The sequence below is a fragment of the Arachis stenosperma genome, chromosome 2 (genome assembly GCF_014773155.1).
Source record: "Arachis stenosperma cultivar V10309 chromosome 2, arast.V10309.gnm1.PFL2, whole genome shotgun sequence".
In the NCBI taxonomy this organism is placed as follows: domain Eukaryota; kingdom Viridiplantae; phylum Streptophyta; class Magnoliopsida; order Fabales; family Fabaceae; genus Arachis; species Arachis stenosperma.
In genome coordinates this window covers 5,874,428-5,887,409 of record NC_080378.1, presented here as the reverse complement: position 1 = coordinate 5,887,409, position 12,982 = coordinate 5,874,428, and the positions used below count along the sequence as shown (strand labels likewise).

Sequence of the window (12,982 nt, the reverse complement as noted above, 5' to 3'; positions counted from 1 at the left end):
CATCCTGAGCATCCCTTTCTGCCATGTACGTGAGAAGTTCGTTGTACTTCTCATTAGCCAAATGGACCTGCTCACGCAAATCTACGTCTTCATATGTAAAGAATTTATATCTTTTTGGCCTTTTTCATAGTCGTGGTCGAACGCCCTATATACCTCGACGCCCTGGCCGACTCTCTGTTGATCCTATTCATGGCTTGATGACTTCTGAAACCTTCATCCACCTCCCAGTACATATACAAGGCCTTCTCAGCGTCGGATTGAAGTCACTGTGTCAGGTGTGCCCTCCTCATCCGCACGTTCTCTAACATCTGTTGAAGATGCTTTGCTATCGGTGATGGAAGATCTTTTTTATCATCCCACGTGAATTTCTTCTACACAATGAAATAGTAGATAGTTAAAAAATGATGTCATAAAACCGTAAATGAAATGTAAGGAACATTAAATAACTAACTTATTGCCTACTTGTCAAACCATCCGTTTCTGACCTCAAGAGGAACTTTTTTGTAGTTGAGTCAAATGTGGTCATAGAGAAACTTGATAACGTTTGGACATTCTTGTGTACAAGTCTTATTATCCGGTGCAAACCTACAATTGGATAATTTACACTTAGTAAAAAACATACACTAAGAAAGAACCAAATATAAATAGTATATAAGAATGAAAAGTGCTACGAGGCCATCAGAATTTATTGTTTTTAGCTATCACGCACTTGGCCATAATCTCAATTTCTTTAGTCTAGTTCTTTTAGTCTAGTAATTCAACAACATACTTTTTCTCATACTTTTAAACGCTGATGGCTAACTGATGGTCAAAAATAATAAATTCTCATAATCTTCTAATATTTCTCTTTAAGAATTAAGAAGTTTAATGTTTACTCAGTCATACCATCAGGCCAAATCCGCATGTTAGTGAAGTATGGTATTTTGGGATCTAGTTGGAATCTATATGAGGAAGCCGGCACGACTGTGGACTTGAATCAAACCACTCACATTTAAACATAAATGCTGTGTTCGTAATGTGACAAAAATATTGTAGTTGAATTATGTTATGCAACGCACTGAATCAATCTGAATGACCACCACCTATGTCTCTGAGAACCCAAACCTTAGTGTTATCTGTTTTTTATTCACTGACTATTGAAAAGAATAAAATCGATAACCATTGATATTGTAAAGTAGTAAATCTGATAGTTACCAAAATGATGCATTTTATCTTTTGGCATTACCAATAAATCTGACAGTAATATTGGTGCCATTAATATACCAATTTGTGTCAAAATTTATTGTCGAATTTTGGGATGGGCAACCAAATTCGACGGTAAAACTTTGGCCAGACAAATATCACAGAAATTTCACATAAAATCTGACGGTAAATTCGTCGGAACCGTCCCACATAAAATTCTATGTAGTAACTCACACTTGAAGATGAGATTGCATTATATGTTAAAGTTGCAAATGTGAGAATTACGGTGAATTAATCCCACATCAAAAAAATAAAAAGAAAAATAAGTGAAGAGTTTATAAAATGAAAATTTCATTAATTTAAAGTCTTAAAATTTTGAGTTGGATAAATATAATGTTTTCTCATCTTATATTTTTTCACTTAATTTCAGTCAAAATTTTGTCTGTAGTAAAAAATTTCTAACGATAGCTTAACACTCCATATGTACTAATAAGGTACATCGTAAGATTTGCTTAAAAAATGTATTTTTGCATAAAATTAATTATCAAGTTTGGTTCCACTCTCACATATGTGTAGAATAGATCTACATTCCGTATAAGAATCTATAGTATCATCAATACTAGAATTACGGTAATTTACTACGAAAAAATACTCGCAAACAAAAAGTAGTGACAAATTTTCATGATCGTGACCAACTTAAGGTGGACTCTCTCAATTGCTATAGATTCAATGTTCACCGTGGTAAAATCAAATGATACCTACTTTTTTAAGTTACGCGTTTCTATCAATGAGTGTGTCCTTCTATCCATTTCAAAAATTTTATATACAATTTCTACTTTCTCCAAATTTAAACTTTAATAATAAATTTTAATTTTTAAGGGTGCAGGTTTATCCAGTTTATCGATAGTTGGTTTTTTCTCTCTTTTTCCTAACCATTTTCAATTGATAAAATATGCATTAGTTAGAATAGTATAAAAAAATACATACTTATAACTCTAATTAATTAAGAATGAATGTTAAAAGTATAAAATTCATGATAAAAATAGTACATTTTTTTGTCCTTAATTCACAATATATATTAGTTTTCCTAAATTTTCATGACATGACACTTTTTATTAACTTTTTATTAATTTAATAAAAAAATATTTGAAAAAGTTACAAAATTTTAATATTTTTGTTTTCCGGCAATTTTTTATTTTTTTAAATCCGAACCAAAATTCATAATCCTAATTAGTATATACAGTCTTTGAAATATGGTATATAATTATAATTTTATATTTTTTATCATAGTTAACTATTAATTTAAATTAAAAATTTCAATTACTTCGTTGAAATAAATTCAAATCAACGTTTATAATAACATAAATGAAATTTTGGGCAAAAATAAAATAACTTTCACTTAGCATCAAAGTAAACTTACTAAAAAAACGAAAGAACTCTCTTACAGATTCAAACTATTTTTTTAGTTTCTCCATATCTTTAGTAAATTCGGTATTGAGCAACGGAAGATCCATAAGTTGGAATAGTATAAAAAGAGTACATACTTATAGCTTTAATTAATTAAGAATGAATGTTAAAAGTATATATAAAATTCATGATAAAAAAAGTACATTTTTTTCCTAATTCGCAATATGCATTAGTTTTTCTAAATTTTATTTTTTTATTTTTTTATTATCTTTTTATTAATTTAGTAAAAAAATATCTAATATAAATTACCTTAGGTGAATTTTTGAAACAGTTACAAAATTTTAATATTTTCTTTCTCCGGCAATTTTTTTTATTTTTTTAAATCCAACGGCCAAAATTCATAATCCTAATTAGTATGTATCGTATTTGAAATATGGTATATATTATATTTCTATATTTTTTTATTGTGGTTAACTATTAATTTAAATTAAAAATTTCAATTACTTCACTGAAATAAATTCAAATGAACGTTTATAATAATACAAAAAAAATTCTGAGTGAAAAACTTAAAAGCAACTTTCACTTAGCACAAAAGTAAAGTCCACTCACTAAAAAATTGAAAGAACTCTCTCACAGGTTCAAATTATTGTTCAGTTTCTCTATATCTTTACTAAATTCAGCATTGAGTCGGCAAAAAAGGTCCCAAAAGAGTGAAAATCAAGATTTTACAATAGAAGACAGGGCTGGAGATCCTGATGTTAATGTTAGAATTCTGCTAAAGTTGAATAAAGTGGCACTTCTTTATGTTAATTTTTTTGGCATTATTTTGTTTTTTATATTTCTTTTAGTCAACAAAGTAAATTAATTTTAGATCTTTCTTTCTTGTTATCCCAATATGCTTTCTTTCGTTTGTTACTGGCTTTAGATAGATTCTAAACTACCAATTGACATTTTAGAAAATGTTATGCAACTAGCAATTGAAGGATGCAAAGCAATTACAAATTACTTTCTCGAAGGAGTCAAATCATGGCCTATTAATTTCTTACTTTGATTTCTGATCTCTGTGAATGTGTAATTTAGTGGCTGAAGTTACATGTCCTTTTTGCTATTTACCTGAAAATATTTTTGCATGTGGGTTGTATGTATAATAAGAAATGCAGAGATTGATAAATTTATTTTGTCTTGGTAATTTTAAGCTTTTAATTTTTTGTATCATTTTAGCAAAGTCTGATATTTATTTTGTAAGAGTTATATTTGAATATTTTTTTACATTAAGTCCATGTAATATAGGATATTTTCTTTTTAATACAAAGTATTAGTTAATTTCATATTTTTATACTATGAATAATACGTATAGGAATGTTATTATTATTTTTTTAATCTTATCTGATGAAATTTTATATTAAGGAGCGTTTTTATTATGATGTTTTATTAATTTAACTTTTATTGTTAGCCACGAAAAAAAAATGTGACAAAAAAACTCGGTCTGACCAATTTTGCCACAAGTAAAGTGTGGTAGAAACAATTATTTCGTTATGCATCCTTTCATTTTACCACAAAAAAAAATGTGCCTAAACGTATTAAAATTGTGGCTAATAAAATATCTTCATGGATATTAAGACTGTGGCTAATTAAAAATACATCACCCTCCTTAACAATATATATTCATTTGTTGCCAAAACGTAATTACCATAATTTTTTTAGAGTTTAATTACAAATTTTTTCGTAGCTAAATCTCTTCTTTTTGGTAGTGCATATTGTTAATTAAACAAAATAAAAATTACGTATGGGAATGAAGGACACAATGTAGGGTTTGAATCTGGTTTCAATTCCTACATTATACTATGATAAATTATTAATAATTAATTGCATAATGTATATGTCCCGTTAAGTTACAAAGTTATTGACTACTAGCTAATTCCTCGTATAATTGAAGCAACAACATTGTTAGTTTTTGACATCTTATGTGTGGATTTACTTATGTTCTCATGCAAGTGGTAAAAATATCTAAAACCTTAGATTTCAATCATTCTCGACAATTTCTAAACCACGATACATGAACATCATCGAAACTATAATACCAATCAATCAATCGATTATATTATATGTACATTATTAATGACTAATTTTAATATATAAATAATATTTTTATTAACCAATATATATATATATATATATATATATATATATATATATATATATATATATATATATGCAAGTTAATTTCGTGGAATAATAATATACTACTAACTAGCGTTCCAAAATAATATACGTCAAATGCACTTTATTTTCTTAGTAAGTTTCTATGTTAGGCTCCAATTTAGACCTATTATTATTATTATTATTGTTATTATTATTATTAAGTCAATGACTAAATTTATAAATTTAGTTTTATAATAATTATGTCATTCTTAAAGACATAATTAGACTATAAAATACTTAATCCAAGGCACATTTTATTAAATTCGATAGAAATTTGATTAAATTTTTTTAGCAGATGAATGCACTATATATAAATATAAGATGGAATTTCACATTTCCATGACTACAAGACACACCAGAAATATTATGGCGGTTTTTAACCGCCACAAAATGATATACCAGTAGTTTAGTAATCGTTGCAGTTTAAAGGGTGGAGATTTGATTTTGCAGCAGTTTTAATCAACTGCCGGCTCAATTACCGCAAAATAGGATTATATTATTTGCGACAGTTTATAACCGTTGCGATTTGGCTAACAGATTTTTTTATGAACCGTTGCAATTTTAGAAGCAGTTTTTTTTTAAAAAAATGTATATTGCGAAGGTTTATAACCCCAACAATTTTCACAATTATATTTAAAAAAAATTAGCTTCATAAAGCTACTTAATTATATTGTTTTTCCATCTAGACAAACACAAAAATAAGAGCAAGCTAAAAATGGCTAAAATATCACAAGTAAAGTAATAAACCACACGATGCTGAAGTAAATACTTCATGTGTGACCAAAATGAAGTGAAACATTTCCATCACAATACAAGCACATTATAAATCACAACTTAACAGTTACAAAATTACATAATCTATAATTTATACCACATTATTTTTCACAAATGAATAGCTCTGAAAATTAAATCGTATTGCAATTTGTAAACTAAAATAAGAACTTATTAATTACTATAAGTATGATTGAATGAAGTTGGCTACTAGTGATTAAAAGAAAAAGAAAATAAAAAACTATAAATGTGTTTATTATGATGATTCTTATTGATGATTGGGTTTGATTACCATATAAACTCACTTCAGAGATAGAAAACTTGAAACCACAATTTTAGTTCATGATTCACCTATGAGAGGTTTTGGGCCATACGTAGGCCTTCAGATGAACAGTTATTTATATCAAGTTTGTAGCTTTGTCAATGGCTTTTAGGATCGGCAACTCCTGGTGCCAAAATATTCTTAATCTAAATCAAAGCAATAAGGATCATGAAAAAAGACTATAAGGATCTCATCAGGCGATGAGAGCTAGTAGCAATAACATTAAATGATAAGTTCATTGCAGAGGTGAGTTATCAAAGATCCATATATTGATACTGACATAAAAAGACTAAAGAGTGTGTGGAATAATCTTGAGACAAATCTAATATTATCATAGTTTTTCAAGTTAAAATTTTAAGTCAAGCATGACCAACTTATTAAGAAAAACTAATATACAACTAAACTATTGTCTCTGACCTGTCATGAGTCATATGCTGCATTCACAAAGAAGATTGATGTTTTAATTTAGGATACCAAATACTGAGGGAAGAAGCACTACGATATTTCCAAAAATCAAGTATTAGTAACTTCAGGAATTTACAAATGTAGAATATAAAACTAAAATGATCAAACTTACCAGCCCTGGACTAAGTCTTGAAGTGCAAGACGGAGGCAAATTCTTCACAAAGCCCTGCAAAAGAAAAATCGAAAAACAAACCACACCTGAATATTTTAGAACTTATACCTACCTTAGATAAAAGCTTCATAAAGTATCTTTCAAATGAAAATTGGAACTTTTTTGCAAAACGTAGGAGATATATGCTAGTGAATTTTTAAGTTGGAAAATATTACATACATGTGTTTCAACAATTTGACTGAAGAATTGTTCAATGTTTTGTGTTCCAAGGACAACCCATTTGTCGTACCACATTAACATATTCTATCACAAAATGATCTAAAGAAATGTAAAAACAATCAAGAGAAGGCTAAGTGAAAAGAAAAGTAAAGAATTTTACGTGTTGATAAAGTAACCGGCATCTGAAAGGCATTTAACTTTAGCTCCTACATGCAATAGAGCTCAGAAGTGATCACAATGTAATATGAAGTCAATCCTCCAGCTAAACATCCAGATATGATAACCTACAGTTATAGTGATAAATTTCAGTGACTAAGAAAAAAAGTTAGAGAAAATGACAAATAGGTCTCTGACCTTTTGTCCCGCGGACATTTTTGTTCCTGACCATTGAAAAATACTTTTAAGTCCCTGACCTTCACAAAACTTGGACGGATCAGTCCCTGGCGGAGGCATTTGGACGGATCAGTCCCTGACGGAGGCATTTGGACGGAGGGACTGATCCGTCCAAGTTTTGTGAAGGTCAAGGACTTAAAAGTATTTTTAAGTGGTCAGGAACGAAAATGTCCGCGGGACAAAAGGTCAGGGACCTATTTGTCCTTTTCTCAAAAAATTAATAGAGGAAGAAGAAAAGTAGTCTCAAATCATCGATGTCTCTTACATTTTGAGCATTTTTCATTCCTTTTGTAAGTAAATCTTGCATGACAACAACAAAAATCATTTCCCCTTTGAAGTGCAATTGAGTTGTCTGATTTATATATCATGATATTTTATAGTCTCATCAAAACCAAAAATAGGAAATACAGTTTGCAAGTGTTTAATGCTTCTCTTGATAATTCAACTAAGAGATTTCTTTTGAGTATTGCAGAACTCATTGGATTAACTTCTTCCTTATCACCAGTAAATGAAGAACCATCATAGTACCTAACCTTGACTCTGTTCCAATAGTAGATATCTGGAATCAACAACTTTCATTATTAGAAACCTAAGAAAATGTGAATTAAGGAAGGAAAAAAAATAAAACATGATCTATTGACTAGTAAAAAATACCATAATTCAAAATTCTTCTATTGTTAAAAATCCTTGAAAAGGCAATTTGCTTGGCCATTTTCTTATATGAACCCAAACGACCGTTCTTTCGAGCAAGGCAAGTAGTAACATTGTTGTACCATCCTCCTCCCTAAAATAAACCAAATGAAGTTCATTGGATCGAATAGACATTTAAGAATCATTTCACATATGAATCCAAACTTGAGAATTAAAAATTTGTTTTGGCAATCTCCATGGACCATGGTAAATGAAAATCATAATCACGGTTAACAATTTGCAGGAAGAGAAATACAGAAATAAAAAAAATAAATATACTATGTATAAAGAAATTCAACAAAGATCGGAATATGATTGAGCTTCTCCAAACTTGAAGATAAAAAAGAGTACTAATCCATGCATAAACATTTTCTTTATGAAAGAATAATAAAAATTACGATTATAAATGCATTTTGATTCACTGATTTGATGATCCATCCAATACATCTTAAAAAAATTGAGAAGATCTGTATGTAGCCTTGTCGAGATTATAACTGGAGACTTTTAATTTACGATGCATATATTCAAATGGGTATTTTTCATCAAAAGGCATCTAAATAGGACTGTCCTTCGATTCAAAGTAAGACTAGTAACTTTAGGAAATCTGTAAAACTCGGTTAATTAACGGCTAATTAACCCATAAATGAGAATTTATTCTAGAAAGCCCAAAATATGATTTTTATGGCTAAATGTGATAGAGGAGATTGAGACGAGAATTTCGGTACCAATTTTATAGAATTCGGACCAAGATTGGACCGAACGGACCAAACCGGGACAACCGGACCCAAAGTGGACCCTTGGCCCAACTAAACTAAACCAAAACCCTAGTTTTTAGCACTCTCTCTCCTCACACAACACTAACACACGCTGAAAATTAGAAGAGAGGGGGGAAGAACACTCTCTCAAGTTCTATCTCTCCCTTGATCTTCAAACAACCATAACTTTTGATCTAGAGCTCTGATTGTCGCACCGTTTACGGCCACGCGTTCACTGCGGAGAGCTCTACAAAACCCATACAATTAATCTTGAGGTAAGCCACATTTTGTTCTTCGAATTTCCATCCTTGTTTTCGTGTTTCATAAGCAAAAATGTTGAGATTTTGGGCTCTTTGATGTTATAGGACCCAACTCTCTTTAAGAAGAAGGTTAATCTTGTCTCTTTGGACCTTGGATGTGGTAAGATTCTCAATCCTAGTGTAATTTGTTGTTCTATGATGTTTGGGTATTGAGATGTTGTGTATGGGTGTGATGGTTGTGGCTTAGGTTGTGTATATGTGAATATTAGAGCTTGATTGGTGATATTGAAAAGCTTGAAAAGGGATTTGGTGGTGAAAAATCTGTTCTTGGAGGTGTTGAGGCCTTGAGAGCTTGAGGAAAAGTGGTTTGGAAGTGCTCCGATTGAGCTTGGGAAATTGGCTAAGGTATGGTCTCGGTTTCCCGTATCTAATATGTAATGTGGTAGGAAATACTTAGGTTAGAGGCCCTAAGATAGGCATTGAATTGTTGATGTTGTTGAATGGTTAAAATATATGATGTGGTCATATATGTGATGATGATTATTGATGCCTTGATGGTATGATGTATGAAAAATATGCATGTTGTGATATATGCTTGATGATTGATTATGGTTGAATTATGGGTTGAACCATGTTGATGGTGAGTATGATATTGATTGAGTACAATGATGATTTATTGAAATTGGTGTTGTTGAAAATTGGCATGAGGAAGAGTATATGATATGTCAATGTGTTTGAGTTTGAGCCACTTGGGTGAAGTGGGTTAAAATGATGGGATAGTGATTTTGTAAATTGTGGTAATGTGTCAATGTGTGAGATGAGGAGGCTTGATGTTGACTTTGGTATGTTTTGATTGATTTCAAAGAAAAGGGATGAAATTGGCATGTTTTGATTGATTTTGAAAAGAGTTGAAAATGACTTGTTTTGAAAATGGCACTTTGTGGTTTTGTACAAAAAACATGGTTTTTGGGCATACTTTGACGGGACATAACTTGGACTACGGATCTCTGTTTTGTGCCAAATCTGTTTAGAAATGAAATTGGATCCGGGATGTCCATGCCGTTCGAAGAACAGGTGAAAAACGATTTAAAATGAGATAGTTATGTCCGTTGGAAGATTGGGGGTTGAATCTGTGAATTCTGCAGCTTTTAACTTAGAAAATTTTTAGCAGAATGACCCCCGTGCGTAGGCGCACTTGGCGCGTACGCGCCGTTCCTCTAGAAAGCGCCATCCACGCGTGCGCGTGGTGTGCGTGGGCGCGCCGATGTGCTGCACCCAATGCCCAGCTATTTTTCAGAAAGTTGTGCCAGAACTGTGCCGGATTTGTGCCTGGGGCACGAGAGCACCCACGCGTACGCGTGGCTGACGCATGCGCGTCGCTTGGCTATTTTTCAATCCACGCGTTAGCGTGCATGACACATACGCGTCGATGAGTTTTGTGGCCATCCACGCGTGCGCGTGGAGTGCGTGTACGCGTGGCCCTGTTTTCATCCCAAAGTTGATTTTTGAGTTTTAAAAGCCAAATTCCATACTTCGAAGCCTCCGATCTCACCACTTGTGTCTTAAATCATTATGATATGCCTAGCAATGAGAAAAGGAGCTAGGGGATGTGGTAACTTGCGAGTGAAGCAAGGGAAAAATGAATGATCAATGAAGATCAAGGATGATTATGTGAGAGGCGAAGGATGGCCGTGGAAGTGCTTGTTATGCCATGGGCCAAAAGGCCGTAATTGTTAATGATATGGCTGGTTATGGATTTAACCGTGAGCCGGATGGCTAGATTATTGCCGTGTTACGGCGAAGCCATGATTATGGCTAAGTATAAATGCATATATGCTGTTGAATGAATTGTGAATGTTGCACTTCCACTGTTAGAGATGAGAGTTTCCCTAGAAGGAAGCAGTGGCTAGCCACCACGTGCTCCAGGTTGAGACTCGAAGCTCTTTTGACCCTATGTCGTAAGGGTGGCCGGGCACTGTGAAAGCCCCGGATGAGCTCGCCCCCGTAAATATTTACCAGTGAAGGTGATGGATATGGATCATGATTATGATCAAGTTTATGATGAGTATAACTCGAGTTGGGGATGCGCGACAGAGGGATAGTCCAATGGTTAGCTACCAGGACTTGTCGGGTTGGCTCTATAACCGATAGATGATATCATCAGCCACTAGGGACAGGCATTCATCATATGCATACTATATGAATTGTTTGAGATTGCCTATTTGACTGCATATTACTTGCTAATTGTCTAAATGCCTTAATTGTTCCTATTTGTATATTTCTTGTTTGATATAACTGTGTTTGCTACATTATACTCCTACTGGTGGTTGGGAGGTATGAAGGAATTGGAAAGGGAAGTATTAGTTAGACTGAAGGATCTTTAGTCAGATGCCCTTTCATGGTTTAGCTTGTTTATAAGCTTTGAATTATCTGGGGAAAGTTCTAGGATTACCTTCGGCTTTCCTCTATTATTATGTATTATATATGTGGAAGTTGTTACCATGCTGGGAACGTCTGGTTCTTACCCATGCGGATTTTGTGGTTTTCAGATGCAGGACGTGAGGTTTCTCGCTGAGGCCTGCTGGAGACTTTTGGATTAGCGAAGATCCTTTGTTCTTGGGGACTCTGTTTTAGTTTATATGCTTTGCTTAGATACTTTTATCTCCATTAAATAATACAAACTGTGATGACTCCTCTTATGGGAGATTTTGGAGAATAGGTTTTTGTATTTGTGTCCCTTTGGGTTTCCTTTGGAGTTTTTCTTATTTTATCATATGTATATATTGCTATGCTCGGACCGGTTATCTTTGCAGCCGGATTTTGAGTCTTGATATTCCTGTTTTTGACACTCCTTTGTATATATATAATCTCGCGTTGGTTATCCTTGTTCGTTACGTTATCGACCGGAGTGTTGCGCTTTCGAGTTGCGATTTTTGTTTACCCCTTTTTCTACAAAGGCTCCTAGTTATAATTAATCATTCATACTACTATACGTACTAAATTTTTATTTTAGAGGTCGTAATACCTTGCCATCTCTAAATTATGACTTAAGTATAAGACTCTGTATGGTAGGGTGTTACAAAATCATCATATTAAAGGAGTTGATTTAATGAGGTATTTAGTCCTGTCATCAAACTAACATCCATTCGAGTAATTCTAACTATAGCCATTTCTTTTAATTGGCAAATATATCAATATGATTTGAATAATACTTTTTTGAATAGTAAATTATTGTTTATCTAAGGCAACCTTAAGGTTTTACAAATGATAATCCTAACCAAGTATGTAAACTATATAAGGCTATATATGGATTATGCCAAGCTCCTCGAGCCTAATAGAGTACATTGTCTACAACTCTTGCAACATTTGGTTTTAAAAGTACCAATTCTAATCCATATTTATTTGTGCATTATTCTTCATCCTCTTCTATTTACATTCTAGTGTATATTGATGATATTTTAGTCAAAGAGAATGATCCAAAACAGATTTCACAGCTAATGCACAAACCGAATAGTATTAATTTTTTTTAAAAGTCTTGGCACTTTTATCTACTTTTTATGAATCGAAGCAAAAAAACTATCTTCATGAGTTTATCATTTTTGTCAAAGCAAATATATCAAGGATCTCTTGTCAAGAGCAGCAATGAGTGATGTTAAACTTGTCCCAACCCCATAGTCACATCTAAAAACCTATCACACCATGGTTTAGAGGCTTATAAAAATACTATATACTATCGATCCATTGTTGCTGCATTGCAAACTAATAACAAGACCTGGAATTTCCTTTTAAATAAACGAACTAAGTCAATTTATGCAAACACCCTTGTTATCTCACTGGAAATTGGTCAAGCGTGTCTGGACTCTGGAGATACCTTGCTGGCTCCATGGATCAAAGGATCATCTTTCATCTTTCTTCCAGATTTTAGGACAACATCATGCTCCTCTGTTCTGTCTCATCCTCTGGATTTACTCGCGATCTCCTCCTGTGCATTGCGTGGTTCAAATAGGATGTAGTTGCACGAGAGTCCTACCACTGTCACCTCCAACCTCCGTCGCCTGCAGCACATATCATAGGCTCAGACATATCCTAATTACTCTTCGATACCTATGCTTGATCCTTCAAAAGCATTGCCAGAAGATCATTCTCCTTGGAGCATTGCAAATTCAAACTTCGCGCCTATGTTCTAGCTTTTGCTCGCTGCTTG

At 32.7% G+C, this 12,982-nt stretch overlaps 1 pseudogene; it reads right to left on the bottom strand.

Moving 5' to 3' along the window:
- Positions 1 to 5,913: 5,913 nt before the first annotated feature.
- Positions 5,914 to 12,685, bottom strand: LOC130962439 (pectin acetylesterase 8-like; annotated as a pseudogene).
- Between the last annotated feature and the right edge of the window lie 297 nt (positions 12,686 to 12,982).